Here is a 13,237-nt window from a genome sequence, read left to right on the forward strand (position 1 = left end):
GCTTCCACAAAATGTGCAATGATTCTTGGAGACACAAGATGGACAGGTTTGTGCTCATCTGTCAGAGCCCTCGCTTCAGTCTTTTCTGTGACCTCCTGCAAATTGTGGGGTTTTCCTGAGCCTCAATTCCCTGCCTGTATAACAGGAATAACAACACAATCAACAGTTTGAGAAAGGAAACATCTAAAAAATCTCAATCAATACAGGCAGGCAGAAATATTTTATGAGACTTAAGTTAAATGAGAAAGTTTTAACAGCTAAAACAAAAAAAGAAAAGCTTTAAAAAAGCTCAGAAATTAATTTTTTCAAAAATTTCAGAAAAAGTTCAAAATTAATAATTAAAAATAAGTTTTGATTTATTGTGTGATTACTGCCTCAAGAAAACCATTCAGAAGCCTCCTTGTGGTATATAACTGTGAAAATGAAAAGCAGGAGATGGAGAAAAAGGCCCCATCCAAGAGTGGCTGAGGAAGGTGAAGATGATGGTTTTGTAGAAACACTTCTCTAATCAGATTTATCCCAGTAACACAGGGCTTCAGTCAGACCCAACAGGGCATATGGACAGTAATTAAATTACTCTCTTTGGCAATAAAAGACACCTCTGAGTCCTTCCAGCCAATCTGAGCCTCTAATTATGTATGGAGGCTTTCCCAGTGCAGTTTGACATTTGGTGTCTTTGAAGTCAACTAGGAATTAAACACGACCTTGCACAGCACAAGCTTGCTTTCAAAACTTCTCTTTTTGGAGAGTCTTCTCTAGAGGTTTCCTGACTGACATATTTTGAAAGACACAAAGATATCTTAACTTGTTTTTAAATAAACCAAATACACACAATTCAGGATTGATTAGGTTAGACTTCATATTTTTCTGAATCTCCGGAAGTTTGTTGAAATTACTTTGAATTTACACTTCAAAATTAATTTATTCCTTTAAATCCTATCCCTATATTTGTTCAGCATATTACAGCTGTCATGGAAATAGCCTCAGAATCCAGACAGATTTCCCAAATACATTAATTTTCACCTCACCTGTGTCATGGTTTAACCCCAGCCACTCACTCAACTGTCCCCTCCAGTGGGTCAGGAGAAAGAATCAGAAGAGCAAAAGTGGAAAACCCCATGGATTGATATCGAGGCAGTTCTAGAGGTAAAGCAAAAGCTGCACACAGGCCAAGCCAAACATCCATTCACCACTTCCCATGGGCAGGCAGGTGTTCAGCATCCCTGGGACATCAGGGCTCCATCACAGGAAACACTAACTTGGGAGGGTAAATGCCATCAAACAGGACACCCCTCGCTTCCTCCTCACCTCAGTTTATGTGCTGACATTCCACGAGGTCTGTGAGCATTCCTGTGGTCACTTGGGGTCACTTTCCCAGCTGCCCTGACTGCATCCCCTTCCCAGCTCCTTGTGCACCCCCAGGCCAACAGGTGGGGTGGGGTGAGGAGCAGAAAATGCCCTGACTCTGTGAGCCCTGCTCAGGAACATCCCTGACTTATCAACACAAACCCCAACCACAGCCCCTACCAGCCTTACAGATCATTCATCACTGATCATGGAGTCTCTGCCCAGCCATTTCCATTCTTGTCCTGCCTGTGTTTTAGTCCTGTGTGTGCTTCTTGTCAGAAGAGCTGCTGTTAGTGCATAAATTGAGGCTGGGCTGTCCATTACTGTAATAGCAATAGTATGCAAGACAAATGTGTCAATACAATCCATTTTCAAGTTATTCTCCATCTCTTGGAGCTAGAAAAAGCTAATTCAAATACAGCTCTATTGCAAGTCACTGCTTGCCTAGGAGAAAAAAATGCAAATACTTGAGAACTATCCTCAAACTGCTACTAAGGAAGGAGATAAATCCAAACAAATCCAAATATTCCTCTGCTACCCTGTGGATTGAAAATTCAGCATAAGCTTTCTTTCATGCTGCAGCAATACTTGGTAGTCAAAACATGGTTTGATTATTTGCTAGTCAGGAACACCTGAAAATAATTTTGTTCAAAACCTAAATGGGTCCTGCACAATTTACCTTAGGTTTCAAGGACTCAACTCATTAGCACAATACCACTGAATTTCATTATAATTCACTACTGCTACAAAACTCTTCTGGAAGTGCAGATTTAGATTCATAGCTGGATTAGAAGTGGGAGAAGCTGTTCTGCTTACCAAGATGAAATTCAGGAATTCATAGGACAAGAGATAGAAATGGCTTATTGAAACAGAAAATCAGAGATTTGGACACCATTGCTTCTGGATCTATCCTTTTTATTTTTTCAATTTCTTCCTCCATATGACTTACAATATGAAAGGCAGGGTGTATGTGAATACATGCATCTCACACAAAGCCTCTTCATGATAATTGATCCAAATAAGTAATATTACTAATTGAATTTCTGTGTTCTAATACAAAAATTATGTTAAATACCAAATTCCTTAGAAAGACCTGGAAGATGTTCTCATTTATAGGCTCTGATCAGGAATTTCCATCTCACTTCTGCTCTGGAGTGCTCAGCATGGTTAAATGGTTGCCATTTGCAAAATCAGAAAATAAATCCGTTCAAGTCTTTTAACAAGTAACATATCAAAAGTCACCATGACTATCAACTACTTTTAGCAATCTAAAGGCTTTTTAGAGATATAAAAATAAAATTAGTAAATCACTAATAGAAAAATATGGAGATGTAAAAAAATGGATAAGCCTTGACTATAATTATACTATTTAAAACATTTCCTTAGTTCAGAACTTCCTGCCAACCTAATTGCTAGATAAATTTCCTGTTACATTTAAGATAGTTAATGATAGCTCCCAAATATCTGTGTATCTGCACATATACTTTTTTCTTATATAGACTTATTTTAAAGGCTCTACCTAAACAGGAAAAATAGTTGCTTACTTAGCCTGCCTACACTATTTCTGGGCCAAAACCACAATACACCAAGAATTAGTTTGCTTTAAAAACAACTTTTCATGTTCCAGTCTCCATCTCTCTTCAGGGAAGCAGTGACATATGGCAGGAAAGATCCTGGTCCTGGGAGTTTCATTCATAAACTCTCACTGCTCTAGGCTTTAGATTAAATGAACAGTTTGACAAATGCTCATGAAGATGTGTCTAACCTGAATATGATCCTTTCTTGTGTAGGCAGAAAGAAGCCTTCATCTTCTGGAGTTCTTCAGAAAGTGAGAGAACATAGTACTGTATTTGTCTTCAAAAACTGAGAACATTCCTCATAAATAAGATCCAGCCTCAGAAGACACATAGCATAGAATAGAAGGCAGGGAAGACTCATAAGCACAAGGATACAAAGATTAAATTAAATCTTAAGAGAGGGCTGAAAGATTTGTCATTGAAATATTTCTTGTCAGATTAAGCATTACTTTCTGCACTTCTTTGCACACTTTGTAAGTTGTTTTTGTAAATGTTTTGCACTTTGTCAGATTCCTGGGATTTCTGCAGCCCTGCTCCCTTCCTCCTGCATCAAAATTTAACCCAGCAATGACTGGACAGACAGCAGTTAAACCCTGCTTGAGGCAGCAGAGGTGACAGAGAGAGAACAGGAACATCAAGAGAAACATTACTTTGTGCACAGAGCTCCCATTACTGACTGAAAACCTTACAGGAGCTCCCAGATCTTGAAAAAACCTGGAAGCTATCCAGGCATACCACAGCCACCCTGGAGTGGCTTCTGATACAATTTTAGAGTAAAATAACATCTTCATATTATAGCTGCTAATGTAAGGATGGAGGAACCTTAACACACCTTTGGATGGAACAAAACCAAACTCGTTTTTTATTTGCTTCTGTGGTTTTGAGGCTGGAAATGCTTTAAAAATGTATATAAAAGTAATTCCAGTGCCAAATGTAATGAAGCCAAACAGAAGGCAGAGAAAGCAAGAAGAGGGTGGTTACAGGAAGTCACCAGGAAGAGAAAATTAAAAGAGAAGACCTATTACAATGGCTAAAATCACAGTCTGACATGTATATGTCACTACAGTGACAATTTAACCCAGCATCTGTTGGTATAATTCTCTGTAACAGATGCTCCAAGAAAGTTTCTCTCGAAATACTGATCCCCACTGGGATTACCCAGTCAGGAAAGGTGTGGTTGGAGATTTTTTTGTTTGGAGGGGGAGGATATTAGAAAAGTGTGACAGTAACAAGCCTGCACATCTTTTAGCACCTAATTAAAATGCATTTTAACAGCAGGTAAAAATTGTTCAGAAATGTTAACTACGAAATATCAGCTGATTTGGTCTTAAATTTGAGTGCTGTTGACAGCTACTCATGCAACTGATGGCTGGAAAATAAGGTGTTAAGTTTTGAGAAGCAGAAGATGAGAGAAACTCTGTCCTAAAATACAAAATTTTCCTGACATTAATCGTGGAATATCTTCTGACGGAGAAGATGCAGAGAATGGATTTTATTGCCTCCTTGATTCTTTGATTTACTGAAAGAAGTGATTTAAGGAATTTAGACATGAGGAAAATGAAAGCTGCCCAGATACTCTGCAGTGCTGACTCTACAATTGCTAATTAGGAGGAAAAGAAAAAGCATTTTGAAAATATTTGCCATTAGACTGGGACTCCACTTGTAACCAAGAGCTTTCATTCTCTTTCCATTTCTGTCTTCCCAAGGCAGACTCAGCCACCTCAAGTGAGAAGAACAGGTTCCAGCTGACACTGTGGGCTTTTGGCTTTGGCAAATTAACAGAACCATTTTGACAAGCTGAGGACAAATGCTGTTGGAGTTTGCTGGCACCAAGGATCAGCACCACCTCCATATAAATCTTCAGCAAACCTAAGAGAGAGTTGTTCTCTCACAGCATATGAATCATTCCTTTCAGCCATACAATTTTAAAGCCCATTTTTACAAGCCCAGTTGGCATTTCTTGATTTTTTTTTTTGTTTGAAGAAAAAATTGCTTCCTATGACAATAAAATTTTGATATTCTGAACAAAGTTTTATGTTACTTATATCAAAGTATTTTTCCTTTTCCCTTTAGAAAATCTGATTGAAGCAACTTTTTAAGCTTTTGATATAAACAGACATTAGGAATGTATTCAAATATAGTGACTTTGAGGGCACCTGGCTTTTGTAGCCTCTAGGGCAGCTACCACCACCTCACTGACACCAAGAACATGACACCAAAGTCAGAAACATTAATAAACACTTGCTAGAGTTCAGAGAGGCAGCTGCACAAGTTGATGTTCCAGTAGTTACTCAGTTGTGAAGAGCTTTATTTGCTTGGTTCAGCTCAGTCCTACAATATCCAATATTACAGAACAACACAGTTCAGAAACACTGTTCCTGCTGCTATATTTGCTCTTGTGAGAAAGCTTCTCTTATCTCCATGAGACACTCCTTAATAAAAATATCCTTCAGGTTATTATTGTTTTCTTGCCTGCCCCAATTTTTTATGATTATTAAGGCTATTTCAATTTATATATTTTTTCTAGTCATACATAAATATTTATTGAACAAGACTATTAGTATTAAAAGAAACAGATCACAAAGCCTGTTCCAAAACACACCCTACCATTTCTTTGCAGAACCTGAACTAATATTGCATATTAAACTGAGTTTCAATTTCTCAGCTGTAGTGCTCATTAAAATGAGGGAAGTGATTTTATGATCCTAGTAAATAAACTCATGGAAAAATAACATCAAGCAACACCCTAGCATTAAAGCACAATTACTTCAGAGAAACTTCAATGAAAAATATTCTGCATTTCATCTAAATACATAACTTTATTATAGAGTGGCAAAGAACTTTTGTACTGTCCTGTGATACACTGAAGAAGCTGCTCAAGGAGTATGTTTGATATCTCTGAACAGTTAAGTTTAAGAGAGGTTAGTGATATCTTTTCCCACCAAGCCACTTTATTTCCATTTTACTGAATTATGTACTGGGAAGGAGTGAAAAAGATTATACTTAAGTGTCAGGGAAAGGTTAATTCAACACTAGGACATAGCTTAAGGATTTGCAGAAATCTGAATTTCTAGATTGCACATTCAGACCACAGCTAATGAAGAATTGTGTTTTATATGGTAAGAAACAATAGACTTTCTAGATCTCATCAGTCTGGAATAAGAAGAGGCAACATTCAACATGTTTCTGTCACAATGTCAAGTTAAACAGGTTAAAATGTGAGCCAACTCTTGCTGTATTGCTATCAATGCAATGTGTGAGACGTTTACAGTGAGGTGAGCTTTCACTGGGGAGCACATGAATACAAACAATTTTGTGCTAGAAAGAACCCAGTCGTGCCATCTTACAAATGAGACATTGGAAAAAAAAATTAACATTAAAATGGTAAATATAAGGGCTATACAACTTCTCAAAAGTTTTGCTATTATCCCTCAGTATCACCTGAGATAATGAGACAAATTACTGAGGGTTGCTGCTTAACTTTTCACCTCTCATTAATCTTTACCCTCCAACCCAGATGGATCCCCAGACAATTTATAGCCATTTGTTGTCTTTTCCTTTCACCTCAAGCTGCTCTCCCCATGTTCAGCCTTCCTTCCCTTCACACATCATAGAGGTCAGGTCATAAGATTTTCCTCACCAGAAACCTTCTTGGAACTCGACACCAAATACTAAAAATCACATTTTGAAGCAGTCATTAATCAAAATATAAACAAGCAGCAATAATTTTATTAGGCAGCGTGTTCTTTTTCTTCGATCAGATGCATTTTCATTATTATATCTGAAAAAATGCCAGACATAAGGTAAGCTTAAAGATAAATAGCTTTATGTAAACACACTTTCTTATCTTGTGTGAAGTATTAATTCTCAGGTTGAACATCTTTTGTTTTGGCAAGTTTGAACACCTATCAAAACAGCCACTTGCTCTTGTACAATACTTGGAAACTATTACTTTTCACACCATTTTTCTCCTTCAATTCTGAAGTGTTAAATAGTGTCCATGACATTCAAGTACATTTTCTTTGAATCCAGCACAAGTTTTAGTTCATCACACCAGAAAAAGAAGATACTTAAAGTGAGAAAAAGAAACTTGCTGCACTGCTCCTCTGGAAACTCTGACAAGGAAAGAGCCATGGAAATCAAGAGTGAAAACTGACTGGACCTTGAGAAAGTTTGGCTGAGGACTGCCCTTGGGTGCTCAGCATGTCCATGAATACTTTGATGCATTGTCCTTGTGTATTTTAACAATTACAATTAAATTAACAATTACATGGTTACACAGCCTCGTGTAAAATGTGAAGATCAATATAAATATTACAAAAAAAGTTGTCAAGGCCTGATAGGAGCAGCTAAAAGTGGTGCAGAGGAGGGGCAGCCAACTAGAGGAACCAGTATGACAACAGGGCTGGAACAATGAAAATCAGGGCCAATGAAGACCAGGAGAGGGGAGAACATTCTAGAGGGGGCATAAATAAGGGAAACAGGGGCTGAACTGGGGTGGTCTCAGCTATATTCACCAATAGAACTTCAAATATTAGCACGTGCCTGCAAAGGCCTGTGGGAGGGAGGCTCCTGTCACCTTGATCTCAGAGGGGTGTCACTCTGACTTGTTTCTGCCCCTCCAGGGTTGAGGTGTCACAGCCACAGTGGCAGGTTCTTCAGCCTCCACAATTTGGTTTGGTTTTTTAAGTCAAGAAAGTTAGAATATACCAGCTAATTAATTACTAGCACAGCCTTTAAGGGTAACAGAAGGTTTCTTGATATTTTACCGTTCAGCAGAAACACGGTGAAAAGATGAGTGTGAGAAACTCTCTCTCCTCCTTCATATCTGTGCAGGCACCTTTGAAAGTCAAGGGTGCTTCCAGCAATGCATTAGCAATCCTCAAATTACCATCTGAAATACTTACATGTCAATACTTGCCTATGCAAGAAGACTCAATTAGTTCTGTATGATCCAGACAATATAAATTCAGTCAAATCCACTGAAGGTGTGACAGTTTACAACACCCAAATATTCTGCTCAGCTGTTGCTCTGCTTTAAATGCATTAGTCTTTATTATTTTACAAATACCTTAGTGAATATTTTACATATGTGCTTGTACATATCTGAATGCAAAATATTCACACACACAAAAGGAAGCCTTAATTTATATCTCTGAGAATTTATAAAATATTAGCATTCTAATGCTAAACATGTATTTTACAAAACAGCTTCTTGAATATTACTACAACAAACATGTATGATAACTGAGTAATGTCTTCCATAAATCACAGCAATTTAAAGCAAGCTATGGCATATAATTGTGTAAGTCTTACCCAGCACTTTTATAGCTAAGCAGTAACCACAAGTGTTATAAATTCCATGCCCTGTAGAAAGGAAGGCTAGAATGAAAGTAGAGGACTGAAAGGCTGCCATTTTCACATATTTTCCATTTCCCATAAAGAGAAAGAATTAACTACCAGGTATTCTCCAGGGGATGGCAATGGTAACGATAAGATATTTTTTTAATCTATCACACATCTGCCTTCGGAGGTGAAATAATAAACACTAAGATGGCTGAGGCATGGCTTGACATGAGAAACTGAGAAGTGCATATGAAAGCAAACTCTTGCACATGAACAAAACCAAGTTCCTTGAAAACATTCCAGCCCTGACAATGCAGCTTTTCCTATTTCACTAGGCAGCTCCCTATCTGTTGTGTCTGCTTTTGATACAACCTCAAAGCCTAGGACATCATCTTCCCTCCCTTCAATAGCACTTCCTTTTATATTTATGCTTCAAAATCTTCTGCACAAAAGGAAGTTGTTACTAACCTCAGGAAGATGCAGAGCACTTTTTAATAAAGTGCACAGATATTTGTTGTTCCCTCAACTGAAACAATAATTTAAATTCATAATTATCAAAATAAAAAGTGAAAACTCAGTTTTACACTAAGTTTTCTGATGCAATTCTGGTTTTTTGGCATCTTTGTTGCTTGTGTATGTTCTCACTAAGTTTTATTTTCCTAGTTTGCAACTCCAACTACCTGGCAGCCATTCAGAGCTGTCCCCAACACAAAATCTACCTGACTTCAGTTGCACAGCTCTTCATGATCCACATTCATTCCAGTTAAAATTATTCATTTGTTACCTCCAAAAGCTCTGTCTACTATTATATCCCACATATAACCCTCATTTGCTGTTATTCTTAGGAAAATACTTCATCAGCTTTGCTATTGTTCACTGCCTCCCATTCTGCCTCACTTTACCTGACACACCTCTCCACATCTCTGCCATCAGCACTTTCATACAAGTGAGTACATCACAGTACTAGAGAAAAACTCTTACTAGTTTTCACTTAATTCATTTTAATATTGCAGCTGTGGATTTTATCAGCCTCACCAGAAGAAAGCAGCAGGTCAAGTGCAGGAAAGATGTACTCTTTTACCTGCATTTTAAGTCTCCTGGGACATGCAGCAAATCTGCATTCCCTCTCAGATATATATGAATCCTGAACTTTGACTTTACACTATGATAATAAAATTTTTAAATAATTATATAGTAGCTATTAAAGCAGCACCATCTAGCTGTCCAAAAATTAATGGCCAGACTGTGGGTATATAGTAAGCTGTAGTTCTCTATGGTTAAGAATATAAACAAACATTTTGTATTTTCATGGTTCTTGGATGGGGAGGTTGCAGCATATTATTTAATAGAGCCAGAAAAAATTAACTGGGAGATGAAAGTCTGCAGCCTTTGGCCTGTCTGTAACCAGCACTGCCCAGAGTGGTTAATCTTTGGTTACTTTCCCTCTAAACACCACATTTCCAATCCTCTCCTGTAAAGCATCTTCTGCCAGAGTCTGTGCTTCACATCCACAATGTCTTGGGAACCACTACACAAACACACATCTTTGATTATCAATAATCAAAGCACAGACTTTCCAAACCTCCTGTAAAGCACCACAGTGCATCAGCCGTATCTTGTTAGTACATAAGCAATGCTGCCTGATTAAGATATAAATGTATGTCTCCAGCCACCATCATCATTATTAATTTCTGATGTCCATCAGTATCTGTCTCAAAATAACACATATTGTATGAGATTTTACTAAGGTTCAAAATTAGCAAATTCAAAGAGAGATTAGCACAGCAATAAGTGCAGACTTCTTCATCTACAAGGGTGATTGGAATTTTAGAAGAGATGATATCAAACTTGTTTGTCAAAGTGCAACACAGACCTACCCAGAAATAAATGACCTCAAGAAACAGCTAAGAAAATGAAGGATCCTGCAGAGTTTTGTGACTTTGCTCTTTTCAGCATTGCAGTCATGAGACAGTGTGAGTTTTGTCCTCTTTCCAAGGGAAAAAAAAGAAGTTGCTAGTCAGAATGAGAATAAGATGAGCACTTCACCTATATGCTGCATTGAGCAGCCTTAGTCAAGGTGACATTTGGTTTCACTTGAATATTATTCTTTTTTAAAATGCATCACTTTTTAAAAGTTAGGTTTACACAGCTAATTTTGCTACTACCGTGTCATAAGGATACAGGACAAATAATGCATTTAAAACACCTTTAACCATCCTGAAAAAAGCAAACAAGGAAAAAGGCTTGTTCACATCAGACTCTGGTTTACTTTGTAATTATTTAAGCTGACTATTTAAGTTCACCTGGTTACATATTCATTTGTTCTAATAGAAGTTTTCTTCTATAAGTGGTCTGTACTACCTACATGATAACAAGAGAAACAGAATATCTAATATATCACTGTGACCTTGAAGCCTGGAAAGTGGAATACATTTGAATAATTTAATTATGCATACCATCTGAAGTGATTATTACACATCTTGCATTTTGAAAATGCTGAAATAATGTAAAATCTGATTATATTTTGGTACTTAAATCCTGCCTACTTCCACGTAAAAGTCCATTGCCTACTGTTGCACTGTTTTTTTCCATTAGAAGGTATTACACCAGAAATGTAAATATATGCACATAATATGCATACAGCTCATGCATACACTGCAATACCAACATGCACATCTTTCTGTGTTCAGACACAAAAACTTCACCTCCATTATTCACTCCAAATTACTGAATTAGAGCAATACACTTAGCCTGATCTATTAGTTCCGAACTCTGAGGATTTAAAAGTCCTTGAAAAAAAATTCCAGCTAAATCTGTGATGGAGTTTCTGCTCACCACAGAAGGAAGTAGCCACTATAAGGAAAAATAACTCTGTATTCTCCTTGTAAAGTATAAGAAATAGGCATTTTTACATTAAAGACCTGTTGCACTTGATCACTGATAAGATGGTTCATTTTTTCCAGCAGCATTTACTGCCTACAAGCTTCCTGGAAAGGCTTACAGCCTGTGAATTTTTAGCAACAGCCCCATACATACCCCAAATGACAGCTCATGCCCCAGAACTCCTGCCCCCCTTACCCCCACCCTCCTAAAGCACCTTCTGCCCCACCTGCTTGCAGCTCCAGTGCTCCATTCTGAGCCACACAGAGAATGACAGAGAATCCCAGACTGGAAGGGATTTCTGGGAGCCATCTAGTCCAGCTCCCTCCTCAAACCAGGTCCAATGAGATCTGACTGTCCAGACATGTTCTAAGTATCTCACAGAACTGGAAGTGAAATTGGCTTTTTATTTTTATTTCTTTTTAATGATTTCAACTGGCATGAGAGACTGGACTGAACAGCAAATAATGTAACAAGATAAATAATACAGGCAAACATCTTCTTGGGAATATAAAAATATATTCCATGGTATCATCTTGTTCAGTTTTTTTTTTCCTTCCTTATGAAGTGAAAAACACCACTTCAACTGCAGTAACAAAAAAATAAATTATTTGATTGATCACCATTATCAGAAGCTGCTGGACTATTGCTTTTTCTAGTAGTTAGGAGAAGAGTACAGCATGAGTGCAATGAGGTGATGCCACGGACAAAAAGATGACAAAACATTCTTCTAAGTTTGATATAGAGCAAAAACTATCAGTTAGAAAACCAAGAAACCAGAGAATGGTAATTCTGCATCGCATGTTTCTCCTGCATATTTAATATTACAACTGAATTTCACATCAGTAGATTAACTCCCCATGTAAAATCCCTCTACCTGCCAGAGAAGTGTTCACTGTCAGCCCTGAAAGTGAGGGATAGATCCTTGAGTGAGCTGCAGTGTGAGCACTGATGTGTTGTTGCAGCAGAGCTACAGATGGTGTGAAGGGTACACCATGTCTTGGGGCATGTGGGAACTTATGGAATTGCAGATAATTAATAGTTTAATATGCAAAGTAAAACATTCAATTATCTGTCCCTGAAATGGTGCAAAACTGATGTATTCTCCAATGAGAAGGTGTGTTTTGCAATGTTTTGATCACATTCCTTTTAAATATATAGGTGCATTCTTAGCTTCTGGATTTCTTATTTTGATATCATTTGTTTTTTGAACTTGTCAGAAATTAAGTACATGCCTTTAAAAAAAATTAAAAAAAACAAGAGTTATTTTTTATACCAATGTTTTGTTTCTTACATTATGAGTTCACACAAATATTTTTATAGGTACCACTTCAAAACTGTACAATGTTAAATAACAGCTTCACTGACAGACACAGTATCTTTCTCAACTGCCTCAAACTGAGAAGTAGCAAGCAGCAGAAATGACCTTAATTTCTTTCTGGAAGATCACTCTTGTACCCTAAATAATTCCTATTGCCTCCATTCCCCCATCACTTGAATGTTAGTTCCAGGAGGGAAGTATTAATATAATCATTTCAGTTTTCAAAGCTGCCTGGGCTCCCAATGAGCCAGTGACTTCAGCAGGTCCACTGAAAAGGGCTCCAAAGATACAGCAACCAATAAAGAGAATGTCAGGGTCAATATTACCTCACACAAAGCATCTTGTGAGCCAGATGTTCAATTCTCTGTCCCACACAGCCAACCAAGCAAAGCGCAGGGAAACCTGGCTGAGCCTGGAGGCCACATCAGATCCAAGGACCCAAGAGTTTTTGCATTGATCCAGCAGACTAAATTTACTACTGATCTATGCCAGTTTTTATCTAATTTAGGATGAATCATTTTGCTCTGAACAGCTTACACTTACTCAGGATATTTCACTTGGAACATGCAGGCACACCTTTGTGCCAGTGGAAATGATTTGCGCATATTCATTAACACAGGATACGATTTTATCCCCGAAAAATCAATTCACAGTAAGGTGACATAACCTTATTCACCTCAATAGTAGTTTGCTGGGGCAACAACCAATTTTTGGATGAGAAGAGGCTCCAGGAAATCTCTTTGGTTTGGCCAAATCGATGTGTCCT

The 13,237-nt window shown here is 37.7% G+C and overlaps 1 long non-coding RNA gene across 1 annotated transcript in view; it reads right to left on the reverse strand.

Annotated features, from left to right (window-relative positions):
- LOC111935652 (uncharacterized) overlaps nt 1-13,237 on the reverse strand; it is an 89,467-nt gene that overhangs the window by 35,437 nt on the left and 40,793 nt on the right. The gene's annotated exons all lie outside the window — the stretch shown is intronic.

This window comes from Cyanistes caeruleus, chromosome 15 (assembly GCF_971803275.1).
Source record: "Cyanistes caeruleus chromosome 15, bCyaCae1.hap1.1, whole genome shotgun sequence".
Classification (NCBI taxonomy): domain Eukaryota; kingdom Metazoa; phylum Chordata; class Aves; order Passeriformes; family Paridae; genus Cyanistes; species Cyanistes caeruleus.